We start from the raw sequence: 19402 nt of genomic DNA, 5'->3' as shown, positions 1-19402 counted from the left end.
GCCTATGCTGTATTGGAAAGCAGCGTTTCCAATCTCAGCCTCCCATGTGGTTGGTATGACAGGCATGCATAACCTTGTCCAGTTTATTGGTTGAGAGAGAATCTTGCTTGTACGACTGGGTTAGCCTTGAACTGTGGTCCTCCTGATCTTAGCCTTCCAAGGAGCCACAAGTGAGAACCACGTGCGCCTAGCTTTAAAATCTGGTTTTTGAACACACTCTACTGTGTCCAGACTCAAATATCTCTTCCCTCTCTCTTTTCCTTCCTTCCTTCCTTCCTTCCTTCCTTCCTTCCTTCCTTCCTTCCTTCCTTCCTTCCTTCCTTCCTTCCTTCCTTCCTTCCTTCCTCTCTCCCTCCCTTCCTCCCTCCCTCCCTTCCTCTCTCCCTCCCTCCTTTCCTCCCTCCCTCCCTCCCTCTCCCTCACTTTCTCTTTCCTTTCTATGGCAGATCAAATCCAAGGTCTTGCACATACTAAGCATGTGTTTTACCACACAGCTATATTTCCATACTCTCAAATGTTTTCTTAAACTATATAAGAAAATGATTCGGGCCAGGCACTGGTGGCTCACACCTATCATTTTAAGTATTCAGAAGGCTGAGATCTGAGGACTGCATTTCAAAGCCAGCCTGGGCAAAAAAGCCTCATGAGACTCTTCCCTCCAATTAACCACTCAAAAACTGGAAGTGGTGCTGTGGCTCAAATGGTAGAGTTCTAGCCTTAAGAAAAAGAGCTCAGGGCAGCGCCCAGGCTCTAAGCTCAAGCCCTACAACTGACAAAAAAAAAAAAAAAGATTCTAAGAATAAAAAATGGCAATTAAGTATTTTACTAAAATGCTAATTGATCACTTACTATTAGAATTCTGTAAGGTGTTAGAATCAGAGAGTGGGGGAGAAGTTAGGACAAGAGTGAGGCAAGTGAAAGACCTAGGGCACAATACACAAGGAGCCACTCACCTTCAGGCTGACCTTGCACTTGACCTACAGCTCCAAAGTCTGCATGCCTGGCTCATCTTGTTTGGGTCCCAGTCTTGCACACCAACTTTTCTTCTTGGGGAGCTCAGTGCCTGGCAAATGTCCCTTATCAGCCTAGATCAGACCAAGAGAGAAATTGCACAATGATTTGAACAGGGAAAGCTTAATATAAGGAATTATTAGCGAGCAGTCTATTGTTTAGAAATTCGTGAGGACTCAAAGGGATGGAATATGACAAGTGAAGTGAAGGAGATTTGACCTTCGGGACAAGAGTGTGGGCTTTGTTTTCCCCCTTAGAGCTATGCCTCAGTGAGCATGACTTGCCCTATTTATTAGGCTACATTAGACTCTGCAGCATTTCTTTGCAGATCACCCCAGGCATTTAGGCTATTTAAAAAATCTAAATAACATCTCAGTCAAACCAACATTCCAAGAGAGAAATGTTTTAATCTGTCTTTTCCCAGAACAGCCCGTAGGGTTTTGAGGGACTGCAGACAGGCTGGGTGATGTTGATAGACGGCATTCAGACACTTCTGGGAACCCAGAGGTTTGGCAAACATACCCATACATCTCAAGGAAAAATTAAATCCTATCTGGTATCATATAAACCACATAGTAGAATTTGAATGCAGGTCAAATCACAACAGCTGTTTCCTATCACTCACTTATACTACAGTAACAGGATTGCTTACACAAATTCCCTTCCTTTCTAGAACTTTCAAAGCATTTAATATTTGCATACTGATTAATCTCTAGCCCCAGAGGAAATTCCCCAAGGGAGAGACAACAGAGAAACATTCCTAAATTGCAATAACATAGCAGAGAGAAAAGAGGGAGTATGCCAAGTCCTTGGTTTTGGGGCCCACTCTCTGGAGATTTCTAAATAATGGCAGTCATCCTGTTGAATATTCAATCGAGGATAGGAAAGCCAAGAAAACAGAGTCCCAAACATTTGGACAGTACACACTAACTAGGCCAAAGGTACAGTATCAATTAAGGGATTATGCCACACCCCATATTTATGGACAGGTGGATCTTGAATATTTCAAGGAAGTTTTATTAAGGGCTAAGGTCCTTATACTCAGAGTTCCTGGAACTCTGGAAACTCTTAGTTCCCTATTCAACAACTTTATGAATATATGTGTATATATATATATATAATATATATATATATATTTCCGCCCCCCCCCCCCCCCCCCGCTACAGAGGGCCTTTACTGGCTCTTTATTTACTGGGACTGGGATCTGGGATGGTGGTGGTGGTGGTATGTGTGTGTGTGTGTGTGTGTGTGTGTGTGTGTGTGTGGATAAATTTTCTTTAATTGCCCAGTACAGTTAAGGAGTTAGGCCATGCCAATGATTCTCTATCTAGATATATTTTAGAATAATCTAAGAAATGTAAAGTAATAATACCTAAAGCCTGGACTCCCATTCCAGGCTCATTAAATCCAAGTCTTTAGCAGGTGGGCTTATAGTGTTAGTATCTTATTTTTAAGTCCTTTTGGGGCTGGAATGTAGTTCAGTGGCAAAGCGCTTGCCTAGCAAGTACAACATCCTGGGTTTGAGCCCCAGTACCAAAAACACAACAAAACAAAACAAAATACAGCTTATAAAAAAAACCCAAACCAAAAAATAAATCAAGTCCTTGCCAAATGCTATGGTTTGGATATGGCTTCAGAGTCCCACAGTGGTTCCTGTTGAGGGCTTTGCCCTTTCATCCTTGGTTCTGTGACCTTGGCAGGTGGTGATACATACTTACTGGGAAGTTCTTAGGTCACTGGGAAGTGTGCTGCTCTTGGCAGGGATTTAAGTAGTTCTTATGAGATCCCGAGAGAATGTGGAGAGAATTATGAGAGGTAGCCAGATGGAATCTCTCTTTGGCTTCCTGTTTGGAAGAATGTGATCAGTTCCTCCCACATACTCCTACTACTAGGGTAACACCAATCCCTAACCAGAGGCCAAATCAATCCCCCTTCCCCCACCCCCAGGATTATGAGCTAAACTCCTTCTACCCCTCCTCCTCCCCCTCTTCCTTCCCTTTCCCCCTCCCCTTTCCCCTTCCTTCCTCCTAGTCATCCTCCTCCTTCTTTCTTCTTCCCCTCCTCCTCCTCTTCCGCTTCCTTCTCCTCCTGCTCCTCCTCTTTCTTCTCCTTCTCCCCTCCTTTTTTTTTTTTTTTTCTCCTCTTCTTTCTTTAAAAGAATAGTTAGCAGTTGGCTCCATAGCTCAGGGGTTAGAGCACTGGTCTTGTAAAAGAATAGCTATCCTTTCCCAAATACTTCTTCCTTTTTGTTTTGGTACTGGTCCTGGGGCTTGAACTCAGGGCCTAGGCACTGTCCCTGAGCTTTTTTGCTCAAGGCTAGCACTTGAGCCCCAGCTCCACTTCTGGCATTTTTGGGGTTTGGTTTTTTTTTTTTTTTTGGTTGTTTTTGGCAGGTAATTGAAGATAAGAATTTCACGGACTTTCTTGCTTGGGCTGGCTTTGAACCACAATCCTCACATATCAACCTCCTGAGTAGCTAGAATTATAGGTGTCAGCCACTGCGGTGCTAGGGGTCTCTCAAGTGTTTCTTCATAGCAACAACAACAACAACCCCAGATAAATACAAAGAGATGTAAATGTAGAGTCAAGACTGAAAACCAGGCTGGGGATATGGCCTAGTGGCAAGAGAGCTGCCTCCCATACATGAAGCCCTAGGTTCGATTCCCCAGCACCATGTATACAGAAAACGGCCAGAAGGGGTGCTGTGGCTCAAGTGGCAGAGTGCTAACCTTGAGAAAAAGAAGCCAGGGACAGTGCTCAGGCCCTGAGTCCAAGGCCCAGGACTGGCAAAAAAAAAAGACTGAAAACCATATCTCCTTCTAATGTTTAATGCATTGATACCTCTGTGATAAACATTTTCATGCTCAAATCTTTGTTCACCTTGAAACAATTGTTCCTAGTAGAATATCCTGACAGTCTACTTGTATGTGAACATCTTTTTGTTGTTGTTAACTCAGTGTATTTATAAAAGGAAAGGCTCTCTATCAAAATACACTTCACTGGGAAAAATAAAGAAAACTGGAAAAATGGATCTACACAAAGCCAACTTTAACTTTGGTAGATTTCGGTGTAGGACAGTCTCTGACAAAGATATTTGCGCTCACTCCCCCAGAGCTGTTCAACCTCCAGGTTAAGAATGTGCAAATCATTTTAACTGAGACTTTATTGTGCTGTTATTTCTCATTCCACATCATCTTTGGCCAAGCTCTGAGCACTTATAATTCTCTGCCTAATGGTGGGAAGCTTGGTCAGAAGCATCTGAAACACGGGAGGCGGCAGAGTGCTGTAACATCTGCAGCAGCTGCTTCGGCTGCCCGCACACAGCGATGGCCTTGGTCAGATGGTCCACACCCTTCTCATATTCACCTTGACCTAGTAATTCTTCACCAAGCTGTATTTCCTCAAGGAAGAATTTCTGAACAGCTTCAGCATCTTTAAGATCAGGTAACTTGGAAAACCTAGCTCTCTTCTTCACAAGATTCTGTTTCTTTCTTCAGAAGGGCTTTCCGACTCCCCTGGCTCTCGGAGGCGGGCCACGGCGGACCCCATCTCAAAGATGTCGCAGGTCTGAAATGAGGCTGAGCCAAGGTGGGGGGCTGGGGGCGGGCGCAGCCCTTTGGACCTCTTGCTCGCTCTCTTGCACTCACTCGTATCCTGGAAGCACTGAGCGTGCAGCAGCCAGGACGGTTTAAGAATGCCTGAACATCTTTTTAAAGTGATTGCACAAAAGGGTGACAATTCTGTAAGTCAGGTTATGAGGAAAATGCATCTTGGTCAAATTCACCCCTTCCTATGTTCATGTGGACATTTAAATGTATTTGCATTAAGATGGAGGTATAGGCTGGGAATGTGGCTTAGTGGTAGAGTGCTTGCCTAGCATGCATGAAGCCCTGGATTCGATTCCTCAATACCACACAAATAGAAAAAAATCGGAAGTGGCACTATGGCTTAAGTGGTAGAGTGCTAACCTTGAGCTCAGGGACAGTGCCCATGCCAAGTTAAAGCCCCAGGACTGGCAAAAAAAAAAAGGGGGGGGGGAAGTATACAAAAATGAGAACAGGGCTAAATTTAAGGAATATTTCTTTAGAATTTCTAGAATATCATATTGCTTTCACAATAAAAATGTGAAATGATTAAACACTCCCTCTTTGCTCTCCTTTTTTGCCTTTTTGGGCGTGGTGTTGTTTTCCAGAAGGCTGTTGAAGCTTGACCTCTGAATATGAAAAAAATAAAATCTCTATCATTTTATTAGGCCTTGGTTTCTCAAGTAACTTTCTGTATCTTTGCTCTGAAAGGGTTTTTCATAAAAGAAGTTGAAAGTTCTGTGTAAGAATCCACATTCTCCTCATATAAAGTGGTCATTCAGAGCGTGTTCATTTACTGACTAAACATATCTCATGACTCAGTGGGGAAAGCAGAACTAAATGCATAGGTCATAGATAATATTCACTAGCTCTGCCTTCATAAATATTCATTCAGTGTCTGTCTTCATTAAGGAGTTATTAATCTGCCAAAGATAGTTGTGGAGAAAATTCAAGTGATACATTCTATTTAAAGCTACTCCTATTTAAAAGCTATTGTATTTTTAGAGTATTCAGATAAAATCTTTTTTTTTTTTTTTTTTTTGGCCAGTCCTGGGCCTTGGACTCAGGGCCTGAGCACTGTCCCTGGCTTCTTCCCGCTCAAGGCTAGCACTCCGCCACTTGAGCCACAGCGCCACTTCTGGCCGTTTTCTGTATATGTGGTGCTGGGGAATCGAACCTAGGGCCTCGTGTATCCGAGGCAGGCACTCTTGCCACTAGGCTATATCCCCAGCCCAAGATAAAATCTTTTAATAAAGGAAAGTTTCTATATAGGAAGTCTTCTGTTTTCTATCTAACACTTATGTTTCCTTTGTTCAGCCATTGATATAGCACGTAAATAGCTCAGAACAGGTTAAGCCCATACCCTGTTAAGCTAACTCTGGAGTTATTTAAGTAGTGGAGGAGATAGCAGTGGTTCATTCCTGCCCTTACTTCATTTCCTACATCCTAAAGATTTTCTGATAGGGTTAGTACACAGAATAAAATGGAACCAGCAAGCTTTTTCTTTAAGGGGAAAAGAGTAAATTGTTGAAGCTCTACTACTCATCTATCCTATTGTACCATCAAAGCAGCCACAGATGACACATCCTGAATGGATAATACTGTTCCAAAACACAGTCTGCAGAATAGATTTGGCTTGTGGGCCATGGTTTGTAATCTTCTGGATTGGAGGAAGCCAACAGGGTGTTCAGCTGGCTCTTGGGTTGCAGCCAAGAGTGGAAAATGTAACTCAACTAAAGAAGCCAGTGGGTGTTCGGGTTCTAGATGAGCAAGTGGAAAAGTCATGAGTATACACTAGTATGGAATGGTAATAGCCATCTTTACTGATGAATGTTTAGGGGAGATTAAATGTTTTCTATGATTTATCTCACATAACCTTGAGGTAGTTATAATCCTATTTTGTAGATGAGGAAATTGAGGCATAGAGCGGTTATATACTTCATTCAGAGATACACAATACATATTATACCTGAGATTTGAGTGTGAATGCAGATGGTCTGACACTGGAGTGTTCTCTTAGCAATGTTGCATTGCACCCCCACATTTCTACCCCAGAGGCCAGAGCTAAGTCCAAGGGCATCATGGGTGGGAGGGAATGTGGGGCCTCTAAAGGGATAATGTAGTGTCTGTTCAGATTGTAGGGGTTTATCATACTGTGGACAGACCAAGAATACTGCTCTGGAGAACCTGTAAGGAAACAAAGCTCTGTGAGTATTTCATACTTCTGAACTCCTTCAAGGAGAAGCATGTTCAGCCTTCTGTTCAGGATTATTTTTGCAAGGATGTTTGGAAGTTGAGCCACCTATGAAAGTTTGTTGGCTGCAGAATATAATAAGGACAATGTCTCCATTGTGGGCAAGTTTGCAGTTCATTATAAAGATTGAGTATCCTCAGCTGTTATAGAACACTGTGTGTGTGTGTGTGTGTGTGTGTGTGTCTGTATTTTCTTTTGCTTGTGTGTAAAATTGTGTGTTACTCCATGATATCCTTGTGGGAGTTGAGGTATCCAAGTTTGGCAAGTGAAACAGATGCAGACACATATCTCATGTTGCTTCCTGTGCTGAGGGTTACCATGTCTCTTGTCTTTGGCCCCAGAAACTCATGTTTCTTGTCAGCATCCATGGATCTGTGGCAAGATAACTTGTTATCATGCAAGCAGGGTAAAATCTCAGTTCTTGCTATACACAGAAAGCACAATGGGTTATGAAGGCTGAACAGTCTTAGCTTGGCTGGGTGCCCTTTCTAATTATGGATGAATGAGGGCCAGAAGCCTGAACTCAATCTGTAGAGAAGCAAGTCTCTAAAAGCCCACATTAAAAAAAAAATTAAATCACTAGCATAGGGCTATGATCCTCTGAGAAGTTCTAAAACTGGCCACATGGAGTTGAAGATGCACTGTTGATCCATGGGAATGATTTTCAACAAACACAAATATTATATTTTTACAGTTGAATCTATGGCAGTGGTTCCCAAACTTAGCTGCTCATCAGAATCACATGGAAATGTTTAAACAATGGAAATGAAACAGATTCCTGAGCATCACATCATATACTGTGAACCAGAATAATCAGGGAGAGGCTTAGAAATCAATATTTTACAAAGGTCCCTGAGATTTTATGGAGGAAGTCAGTCCTTGCACTCTTCTGATAAGGACTAAATTCTGCCACAGCCAGATCCTGCATCTCTTCAGCTGCCTCAGCTTCATTTGCTATGTAAGAACTATAGTCCAACATGGTGACAATCAGTCACCTGTGTCTAAAATACAATTCATACAGATTTGATTACATTTACAATTCAGTTGTATTAGTTTCACTCCCAGTGATTTTTTTCTTTTCAAGGACTGGAAATTGAGCCTAGGGCCTTATACTTGCTAAGCAAGTGCTCTACCACTTTTTGGTTTTGTTTCAGTTTTAAAACAGGGTCTCATTAATTTTGCTTTCTCATCTGTCCTTGAGCTCAAGTTCCTCCTGCCTCTACCTCTAGAGTAGCTGGGATTATAGGCATGAACCTCCACACTGGCATTCATTTCCAGTACTGAAGAGCTACATTGATTAATGGTTGTAGTAGCCTATGGAGCACACATGGAACATTCTCATCATCATGGAGAATTCTATTGTACAGAGCTGCAATAACATATTTGATCATATCAGAAAGGAAGACTGAAACAAAGACTACTAGGATTGTATCACAAAAAAAGGCTGTGGGGGGGGGCTGCTGGGAATGTGGCTTAGTGGTAGAGTGCTTGCCTAGCATGCATGAAGCTCTGGGTTCGATTCCTCAGCACCACATAAATAGGAAAAGCCAGAAGTGGTGCTGTGGCTTAAGAGGTAGAGTGCTAGCCTTGAGCACAAAGAAGCCAAAAAAAAAAAAAAAGGCTCAGGAGTCTACATGAATATGCTTTCCTTAGTTAAAGATGGGATAGTTTGAGCACTCATTAGAATTATAACTGCAATGAACTGGAATACAGAAAAGATACTTAAACCTAAGAGCTTATAGTCATCGAAAATATAACTGATTAGTGATTTTTGACATATAGTAGGGGGCCTAGTCACTATTTGAAACCTAAGAAAATAAAGGGTTATGTTGCATTAAAAAACACTGTTCATCGAGCAAAGACTGGAGAGATGCTTGAGATAGAACTGAGATGTAGTACAGAAGGCTCATTAGCAGGTCCCAGGACTGAGCACCTGTTGCCTTTTGCTGCATTCAATTCAATGATACATCCACACATTGCCTTTTCTTCCTGCTTTCTTTCACTTCCCATATGCTGCACTCCTGTTCTCTCTGGTGCCTGCAAGTAAATGATTGCTTATGAATGTCTGAGGATCTGCTTTGGAAGCAGGAAGGAATGCTGAGGAGAACAACATTCTAGTTCTAATACTTGAAAGAGTGCTGAATCCTCTCTGGCATCTAAGTTTGGTTGCTTGGTCCAGATTGTACTCCAGTCTCCTGTGAGGTTCTACCTCTCTCAGAGATGTAGGTGGGACTTTGAGTTTAAGAGGTTGAAGGGAGCAGTGATTGTAGTGGGCAAATTGAATACACACTTGCATTCTAGCATGATTCCCTAGGTGATTTACATGTGCTTTAAAATCCAACAACTCGATTCCACAGATAGCAATAAGGAGCTGCTTCAGGAATATTTTTAAAGAACAAGATGTAGAATGTAAAGGTCATAGAAAGCATATGTAGGATAAGGGAAACACATTTAGGGGATTGGAAGAGTAAAAAGGAGATTGAATGCATGTGTAAACACTTGAATAAATAATTGGAGCAATGGAGAATATGCCTCATATGGTGTAGGGTACAGAAGGCATAATACAATGAAGGGAATAATTACCTAGTAGATAAGAGTACACAGGGCGTACCTGGGTTATTATACTCTGCACCAGAGTTCTCAAACAATATTGGAGTAGGAAGATGACCTCCCCCCCAATCAATAGAAAAACCACCCCCATATCATTGTAGACCCAGAGCTGGCTCTCATCAAAAGACTGTTAAAATATTGGCTCCAAAGCTTGACCTGGGGGTGGGAGGGGTGTGTCTGTGAGGGCGGCAGAATCGATCTTTCAATCTATCACTTCCCTTTGTACACTCTGGGTTTCTCCATTTCTCTCCCCATGCTTCTTGCTTTGCTGCTTGTCAGCTCACCACCCCCTTTCCTGCATAAAAAAAATCTCTCAGTTGTAGGCATGGCATAACTCATAGATGTTTCATAACTGGCTCTCCAGAAAAAAAAAAAAAAAGCTCTGATTTTCAGTGTTCGCCAGTTTCCATTGTAAGTATCCTCCCACCAGTCCTGATTGAAGCTGTCAATGTGCTGTTACTGAATACAGGGTTGGGAGAGGGTACAAGCTTGCTCTTGTAGTGTGACTAGAAATAAGTGGAAGAAAGGGCAAGAATGAAAAAAAGGGTGGGAAGGATATTGTAGGATGGCTTATAGCCTTGCCAGAAGTGAGATGATGTTAGCAATGGCCTGGAGTACTTCCTTTTATTCCACTGATGATGATTTAGAAACACAGCTACCTCCTCAGATCCTTCAAATCACTCTCCAGTGGGCCTGCTTGGTCTTCTTGTGTGGAAGCCTTAGCCATCTCACCTAGACTCTTAGCATTAGAATTATTGAGAATTTTATACAATAGCTTTAAAAGAATCAGAAACTCAGTTGGTGGAAAAAGATTTGGGACAGCAAGCATGACTCGTATTTTATATTTATTGAAGCTTCTTTTGTAAACATTTATCTAGGCTCTGGAATGTTCACACCCACCCTTATAACACACCACACCTGCTTCTCCCCCTACCTGGCTTCCTGAAGTGCTACACACCCTGTTTCTCTGGCCTCAGTTCAAGTCTTCATCTGGTTTCCTTGGACATCATTCAAGAGCTTCCTACCTGTCTTTCCTAAGAGGTCTCTAGTTGGCACCTAACTTTTTTCCCTTGGGGATATTAGCAACTAACATATATCTAGTTTGCCATAGGTAATGGCAGGTGGCATAGAGCTGTTGTCCTGCCTGCAATCCAAGAGCCAATCCCCAATTGGGTACCCCTCCAAGTGCATGCCATTGATTTTGTTTGTTGCAGCTCTGGGTCAGCCTGAACCTACCTATTGTCCCTCTTACCAGAAAAACACACACTTGAATTTCTTGTAACTGCTCTGATCATTTACCTTTTGCATGTTCTTGGCCAGAAATTTAGTGCTACAAATCCAGTTTTATGGCAACCCAGATTCATGCTTCTTAGCTTGTGTGGAAAAGATGTGTGTCACTTCTTTGCGGGACTCTCATCTCATCTGATCCATGATGACTTGCAGTAAAGCAATGCTTCCTCTAACAAGGTACAAGTATGGATTTTTGCAGTCCATAGATGTTTAAAATATTCCACCTTCTTTATTCCTCCCTCTCTCTCTTTACAAATGAATGGATGATCATCTTTAGATTTATGATTAGGTTTTTATTTCTCCTGAAGTAGGGCAAGAAGTAGGGAAGCAAGGAAATTTCTCTGTCATAATTAGGGCCTATTCTCTGAGGGCTGTCTCTCTTCCAGCAACCCAAAGTAGCCACTAGTTAGGTTTATTCCTTTCCACTTCTCATTTTCTTTCTGTATATTTTCTCCTCTAAACACATAAACATACCACCACCTTTCTTTACAAAAGCAGGATCAGTTTACAATTTTAGAACATTCTGTGCACTAACAGAGCCCTCAGGTAGCTTGGGTAACTCACCATAGTTTGTATCTTCCAATGCTGGCGCAAGCCCTGGACCCAAGGTCAGTGTGTCCTTCTGCCAATTGAGAGCCTTGCTCTGCTCACTGACTGTTCTATTCACAGTGAAGCTAAAAGGTGTCAGCACTGAAAAATGCCTTTGGGCCCAAATTATACAGGAAGGAATTCCATCTTTTGCTGCCTGAGCCTGAAAGGCAAACCAAGCTAGAGCATCCTTAACCTTTGTTCTTTCTTTCAGATGGCCAATGAACTACAGAGTCCAATTTGGCCCTCTACAGAGAGTTCCTAGTCCACTATGCCTCTGAGTGAGTTTGGAGTGTTGCCAATCTGGATACAAAAATGAGAGTGCCTGAGGGGAGAGATTCTTCCCAAGTTCTTGGTTGTCAGAAAGATGAGTATCATCAAATGGCTCTGAAAGAAAAGATGAAAGGGATCACTACTGTAAACAGTTGTGAGATTAGGTTGTCCAAATCACTAAGCTCAAAATGAGACAGGAGTCCTAGAAGAGAAAGCAGGACAAGGTTTCAGGGAATTTATCAGAGGAGGCCAAGTTGAATGGGCACTAATGAGCAGATGACCTAAGCCGAGGAGCCTGTAAAAGCCTAGCAACCAAAGTTATCCATGGAAGTGGGGTACTATATAATTACAATGTCTTTGAGGGATGCTGGGCTGGGGGTTCAAATTGGCTGACACTTGCTCAATCAACAAGTTATCAAACATATAATTATAATAAGGACCATGAACAGGGCCAGAGGATTCTTAGTAGATGCACTCAAACATGGTACTTCTCCCTGTTTGTTTTTCTTCTTCTGGTACATTGTGGGCAAAAAGCTCTACTGAACTAAGCCTCCAGATAGCTTCCTGTCTTTTATTAAGGCAATTTTTTAAGACAAGGGACTAAATTACATAGGGGCAGATCTTAAAAATGTACAAGATCCCCTAGCCTAGCATTTTAGAGGTACTCAGAAAATGCTTTCTAGGTTACCACATCATAGGGCTGTTATTCCACAAAAGCTCCTGTCTTGAGGATGATAGCAGAATTCTTTAAATGAATGGCTGGTAGTATACAGATATTTAGACTATCCCACAGTCTTTTATGGTGCCTGGTCCATGAATGGGCTGACCTTTGCTGGGCCAGGGCTTCATATATTTATTCCAAATAGGGTAAACGTTGGGTGGTTCCTTGGCCTTGGGAGAGGCATCATGTAGCATGTGGTATTAATGTGAATCATGTGCACATTCACATAAGAAATCTAGGAGGTAGCCAATTCTCATCCTTCTCACTTCCAAATGTTTATCTTTCCAACACATTCTTTATTGTTTTGCCTGCTATCCTCTTCCTTAGTTTGCCTTATAAGGAAATTTCAGGGTTGCAAGCTCCTTACCACCATAGAAAGTTTCTCCTACTGTTCTGGCTGAATTGCCTGCTGCCTAATTTTAGTTCATTTTGTCTATAAAGACAGGGAGGGCTTCGTGGGGGCAAAAGGGCTAGTCATCGTGGGAAGAATGAATCGGTCTGAGAATGGTGATGATAATCTCAGGGGCAGGAAGTTGGGGGTGGATGGGCTATTGAAACAGCATCAAAACAGTCTATCTTCTCTTTTTATTAATCCCACTAGGGGGTGCCCAGGATCCCAGCAAAATCATTATTCTTGGGGGGTTGAGGATGGATGGATGGGGGCATTTCCTAATAGAAGGGCACTGGCTAGCTCAGCCTTTCTGAAACTCTGCCCCAAGTTCCCTTAAGATGTATGTGTTCAAATCAGTAAGTGCACAAATGCATCTGTATCATTTGAGAGTTCTCAAATGGATATATCTGAATTCTCTAAGATCTTTAAGTCTGTGGCTCCAGTGTCTGTGGACCAGTTAAAGCCTTCTGGACCCAGGAGAAGTGGTAGCATGATGTTTTTGATTTCAAGAACTTGTGGAGATAAGAAATGAACGCAGTTAGGGATTGGATGAAAGCCAACGATGGAGTAAGGTTCACTGGAAAGGAAATGTGCCCCGTGGTTCAGGCAAAGAAGAGTTTATTGGGGAGGGGGGAGAGCAAACTGTGGATATGCATGGGATGGAGGTGTGTGGAGACAGAAGGGAAGGAAGAAGAGTAAAGAGAGAGAAAGAGGGACTCGTGTTGAGCTGGATTATATAGGGAAAGGCAGGAGGCGGGATCACAGTGGATGCAGAAGTGACCTCCGAGCCTGGGGAACCTCTCACTGTCCCAGGGAGGTGTAACCATGTGATTCAGGAAATGAACTCCATGGATGAGGAAGTGACCACAGAGCCTGGGATCCTTTGACTCACAGTCAGGTGATTGACAGGTGATTACAGGTTTCGGTCAGATGTAGAGGAAGAGGAAGGGTGTTAGGAAAATGGAAAAGGAATAGGCCAGACTTGTCAACAGGCGTGGACTGTTCATTGAGGAATAGCAAGGGGCACAGACCTTCCCTGAGTTTGAGGGTTGTGAAAGGGGTGAATTTGGGACCAGACTTATATGGGGTCTGAGCAAGGAGGCAGAGGTTACTGAAAGCACCACTAGGTCTAGGAAGTTGGTGGCTTTTCCTTGGGCCCACGAAGGGTTATTTACAGCTGGGCCTAGGTGAATTGCCCTGCCTGCATATCAAAGCAAGTTTATTTATACTTGAGGTTTTATCTGGTGCCTGTATGTCCTTGGGACCTTAGGGTGGGCCAATCCTTCAAAGGGGGAAGCGGCTATTCTCCTGGGCAGACCTAACATTGAGACCTGGAAAAAAAAAAAAAAAAGACATACCAAGTATTATGTAAACCTTGTCTTCTCCTTTTCTGTTTTTTTTTCCATTCGGAATGTCTGGACATTATTATTGCTATGGTTCTTGCAGCCCAAGACCTTAGAGTTCCAGGCCTGCAGCCCTGGGGTAACAGTGTCTTGGGCTTTTCTTTTTCTATTTATTTGTTGGTCTTGGGGCTTGAACTCAAGACCTGGGCACTGTCCCTGAGCTCTTTTGTTCAAGGCTAGCACTCTACAACTTTGAGTTACAGCTCTACCTCCTGTTTTTGAGTGCCTAATTTGAGAAAAGAATCTCATAGATTTTCCTGCCCAAGGCTGGCTTTTAACCACAATCCTCAGATCTCAGTCTCCTGGTGAGTGTCAGGACTTTTCTTCCTAGATGAACGTAAGTGAGTATTCAAGGAACACTTCAGGAGTCCTGGCCCTTGGACTCTTTGAGGTCATTTGTGTCATAATTTAGAACCAGCCTCCAGCTAGACTTCTGTAGACCTTCATCTAGTCCTGAGGACTTCAGTCTTGCAAATGAAATGGCCTCACCCAAGGTCGAAGAGAATGCCAGAGCCTGGCCTAGAACCCAAGTGCAGTGTTCATCTGAGTGAATGTGACATTCTTTACAAAGTAGAGGCCACAGACCACTACCAGGCTTGATAAAATGCAGATTCTGGGCCCCTGCAATTTGACTCCTGAAAGTTTAAAAGTGATTATTTACAAATTTGCCAGACCTAGAAAGCATAATGCCTAAATCTGCAAGAAAGCACTTTGGTGAGGAAATCTGGGGCTGCAGGAAGAGATGTCTATTGTAGAATGAGCTTTATTTCTGATGTTAATTTTAAAGAAATTGATACATGAAAGTTGGGAATATATGAGTAAATATGTGATAGTTTGGTCTGTATATCCACTGTGCAATCAGATAAGTATGTCTGTCTTCTCAAACATTTATCTTTTTTTTGTAGCAAATATATTCAAAATTCTTTTGTTTTTGTTTTTTTAAAACTTTTTGATTGTTTGTTTGGTGTTTTTGGGTGTTCATACTTGAACTTAGGGCTTGGGCACTGTTCTCTAGCTTTTTTTTTTTTTTTTTTTGGCCAGTCCTGGGCCTTGGACTCAGGGCCTGAGCACTGTCCCTGGCTTCTTCCCGCTCAAGGCTAGCACTCTGCCACTTGAGCCACAGCGCCGCTTCTGGCCGTTTTCTGTATATGTGGTGCTGGGGAATCGAACCTAGGGCCTCGTGTATCCGAGGCAGGCACTCTTGCCACTAGGCTATATCCCCAGCCCATGTTCTCTAGCTTTTTAATAAGGCTGGCCCTCTATCACTTGAGCCACAGCTCTATTTCTGGCTTTTTTAAAAATTTAATTTATTAATTGAACACAAATTTTTTGACAAGGTGTTGTGCAAAAAGGGTACAGTTACATAATAGGGCAGTGTGTACATTTCTTGTGATATCTTACGCCCTGTTTTTCTATCCCTTCTCTAGGTCAGGTAGACATATATACAATATACAATGTATCAAGAACATATACAGTAGCCACGTGGCCACGCCCAAGTTAGAGATAAGAGTTCATGGATTTTTGCTTGAGCTGGCTGTGAACCATGATCCTCAGATCTCAGCCCCTTTGAATAGCCAGAATTATAAATGTGAACCATTAGCTCCCAGCCTCTTCTAGCTTTTTTATTTTTAAATTTTTAGTACATTCTTATTATACAGTCACCCAAGTGCACAAAGGCAGACATACTTCTGCTATCTAACTTGGTACCCATAAACCAATCTTTACTCATTCTCTACCCTCCCCAACCTCAAGTGATCACCATTTTGCTCTCCATTTCTACGAGCAATGTTTTAGACTTCACACATGTGTGTGATCATGTGGTACTTGTCATTTTGTGCTTGGCTTCTCTCATTTAACATAATGCCCTCCAGTTCTTTTGGGGTGAGATGAGGACTTGTTGTTTAGAAAATCCGACTCTACAGGTGCTCCTAACCCTGCTATTTATAGAGCCACCTCTGCCCAAGCTACTTCCTTACTTCCTCTGAGAACTTCCTATGCAGAAACAATTGCTAGGAAGGTCACAGGGGACCATTTCTCTGAACACCTGGTGAGACAGAGCTATTTAGGAAGGTCAGTCGGGCTGATTCCTGAGTCACAGTGAGAAGCCATGGTGATGCCATTTTCAGTCTTGAGCAGAGACTGTTGAAACTGACTCCAGGGTTGCTCTGGGTCTTGCTTTTGGGGATCAGGTGCTACCAGAGTAAAAGCATCTTATCACTGCTGGAATAACTGGAATAGACTGAGCGTTGGGGCAAAAATTAGCCCTTCCTCCAAATCTGTGAACTCTGACCTCTCAGTCTAGAGAGAGGCAGGCCCAGGACATGTTACACAAGGTTCATCAAGACAGCAAGGGCTAAGGGACTGTGTTCAATTTTGCCTGGTTCTAGCAGCCTTTGAGCCAGCTTCTGGGGAGGGGGGAGAGGGGGAGTGGCTGTCTCCACACAACAAATACGGAACTACAGTGGGTATTCTCAGCATGCTGGGAGCTGCAGAGAGATTTTGCAATAAGGATTCATTTCAGTTTCAGAGTGCTCACAAGCAGCCTAAAAACTGCTGCCAGAAAGGCAATTATTGCTGCCTTAAATCCTCATTGGAACAAAATGTGAAATAAAAGCTAGTAAAGTATAACAAAGCGGGTCATTGTGTGGCAAATTCCAGTGTCTTGTGTACCTGGCTGGCTGGCTGGTGACTCAGGAGGTCAGGGGCCAGGCCAGAGGGAGGTACATCAAGGGAAGAGGGGACATGATTTTGAAGGGGGTCCTGGTGTGGCATAGCTCCTCACATACATTGTCAGTTTTGCCCTTGCCAATCTATTCTCTTTCTTTCTTTCTTTGTGTTTTCCAGGAATAAGAAGATTCGTCTGACTCAACTGGAGATGGCTCCCTTCCCTAATTTATGGCTCCATTCCTGAAGCTTTCTCCCTCCTGGCTCAGTGCGAGCCGGGGCGGGAGAGCAGAGGATGGATGCAAACCCTGCAGAGAGCTCAGTACAGAGGCAGAGCAGCCGAGGCCCAGCCAAACCCCAACCTCTTTCTTGTCTTTTCTTGGGGCTTTGCTAAACCTGGAAAGGAAATGAATTCCAAAGCCAGGAAATGACCCAGAGACGATAACAATATATGAAAAACTAAGCCTTTGCTTCCGCCACTTTGTTTCAAACTATTCTCATCTGTGTCCCAGGAAGCCTAACCCATTGCCAGATGGCAATCTGTTTTCAGATGCCTCTTGGCATCTGCCACTCCCGACTGGTGACATTTACACATTTCAGAAGACAAACCTGTCCCCACATCTTCAAACTTCTGGAGAGGTGTAGCCCCTGAAAAGTCCTGACAGCATGGGCCATCTGATTTGCCTCATCTGTAGCTCAGCTGCTGCTGGCCTTCAGCCTGGAACTGTACCACACTGACTCTGTTCTTGAAGATTTGCAGAATCTGAAATCAAAGTGCCCCTTGCTGCCAGGAAAGGCTGGCTCCTGCTCCTGTAGCATAATCCCTTCTCACCAGGCGTTCCTGAAGAAACGGAATGAGTCAGAAAGGAAGAAAATGTGTCTGAAGGCAATCTGGGGGTGGCCTGGCCTCTCATTGCTTCTGAAAATTCCCTCCTGGTTTGCAATGCAGGTGACAGAGATTTGGTCTTTCTGTTTCCTCCTCTGTCAGTTTCTATTCCAACAGATCTTTCATTTACCTCTCCAGTGATTAGCTTTGCAAAAGCAAGAGGCCTTCTGATGTGGAATTAGCCACTGTTATAGAAAAGTCTAGGCTTTTGCTTTTATCCCCAGGAGCCAGGCAAGAAAAAGCTCTTATTCTTACTTCCAGAAGGAACTATCACTCAACTGCTTTGTTCTAGCTCCAAGACCTGTGCTTTTCCCAGGCTTCTAATTTTTACTGAACACCACACATCAGTATTCCCATGGAAGCTTGTGTGCCTGTTGGGAGTCTAAACACAGGAGGTGACTTCTGAGATACTGGATCCGAACAGCTACCCACTTCGGGTAATTTAGAAAGTTAGCTATAGCCGCAAGAAGAATGCACCTAACCCACAACACTGTCAAAACATAAATAGATCAAAGTGTAACCAATGCAGGATGGTTGTTGACAACTGACTTATAGGAAAGTCCCTGCAAGAACAAGGGAAAGGCTCAACACAGCCTGGTGAAATGGGAATGGGGAGGCTGTGCTGCCATCCTGGCACCAGACACCTGTCCTTGAGTACAAACTCTGTGCCACTATCTAAAATTGTGTTCTGTGTATTATGAAAGCGGCTTTAAAAATATGTTCTGATAAGCTTGCATTTATCCTTGGAAAGGGAATATGGGCTCTGTTACAAGACAGTAGCTTGATAGCCATTGTGTCAACTGAATGTGGCTGTTAGTAAATAGTAGATAAAGAAGCTGGGAGAACTCTGTAAAGGGCTGGGGAGTGGAAGGGTGAAGGAGGAAGAGATAAACATGGTCTTGTGCTCCTTCCCAATAGAAAATGAGCTAGGAAAAAGCTAGGAATCGGAGAGGGAAGTCAACTTTCCAACTATTGATATGAGCCGAACAGGGTAACTATTCCATGATGATGATGATAACAGTAAATTTGTATTAAAGTTAACTTGGAGTAACATAGATTAACTTCCTTAAGGATGACAGAATTCATCTATTTGAAGGCCTCAGTAGATCAAAGATTAACCTTGTACAAAAGAATTCTGCCAGCAGATTGCCTTTGGACTGTGTCTCTTTCTTGAACCCCAGTCTACAGTTTTTCCCCATCAGATTCTAGATTCACTAAACCTCCTCAATTTCATGAGTCAACTGCCGAAAAAATGAATTTTCTTTTTTTTCCTCTTCCTCGCTCTTTCTCTTCCTTTTCTCCTTTCCTTGCTTTGATCTTTCCCTCCCCCTCCATCCTTCCCCCTCCTTTCCTTCCTTCTTTCCTTCCTTCCTTCCTTCCCTCCCTCCTCCCTCCCTCCCTTTCTTTCTGTCTTTCTTTCTTTCTTCATCTATCACCTATCTCATCTATATATCATCAATCTTATCTACTTATCTATTTAACACATATCTTTATTTTCTCTGATTCTCTGGAGAACCCTATTGCAGACTGAGACTTACAAATATGCAATAAAATGAATTTCTACAAAAGGCTCATGTGCTTAAATTGTGTAGAAATGTCAAATTGTTATAAAAGTTTCTAAAGGCTTGCTTTTGACTTCTATAGATTGTCTATGATTAATAATGAGCTTGTGGACACTTGGAATAGAATTAAACTCCTAAAGTTTAAACATATGTATATTTACATAT

At 42.8% G+C, this 19402-nt stretch overlaps 1 protein-coding gene and 1 non-coding gene across 6 annotated transcripts in view; one reads left to right on the top strand and one right to left on the bottom strand.

The window, feature by feature from the left end:
* Positions 1-19402, top strand: part of Tmem178a (transmembrane protein 178A) — a 251150-nt gene that overhangs the window by 45121 nt on the left and 186627 nt on the right. For 3 of the 5 annotated variants that reach the window (XM_048353079.1, XM_048353078.1, XM_048353081.1), the window contains one exon: positions 16970-18112. The gene's annotated coding sequence lies outside the window, so the exon portion shown is untranslated. Of the gene's footprint in view, positions 1-10877; positions 13208-16969; positions 18113-19402 lie in introns of those variants that run through there. The other 2 variants (XM_048353082.1, XM_048353080.1) reach the window with 2 other exon arrangements.
* LOC125356947 lies at positions 4566-4711 on the bottom strand. The gene has a single exon (XR_007211989.1). It is a non-coding gene; the product is annotated as a small nucleolar RNA SNORA14 (small nucleolar RNA).

The sequence above is a fragment of the Perognathus longimembris genome, chromosome 8 (genome assembly GCF_023159225.1).
Source record: "Perognathus longimembris pacificus isolate PPM17 chromosome 8, ASM2315922v1, whole genome shotgun sequence".
Classification (NCBI taxonomy): domain Eukaryota; kingdom Metazoa; phylum Chordata; class Mammalia; order Rodentia; family Heteromyidae; genus Perognathus; species Perognathus longimembris.
Note: the sequence above shows the minus strand (reverse complement) of the source record. Positions and strands in the feature narration are given on the sequence as shown.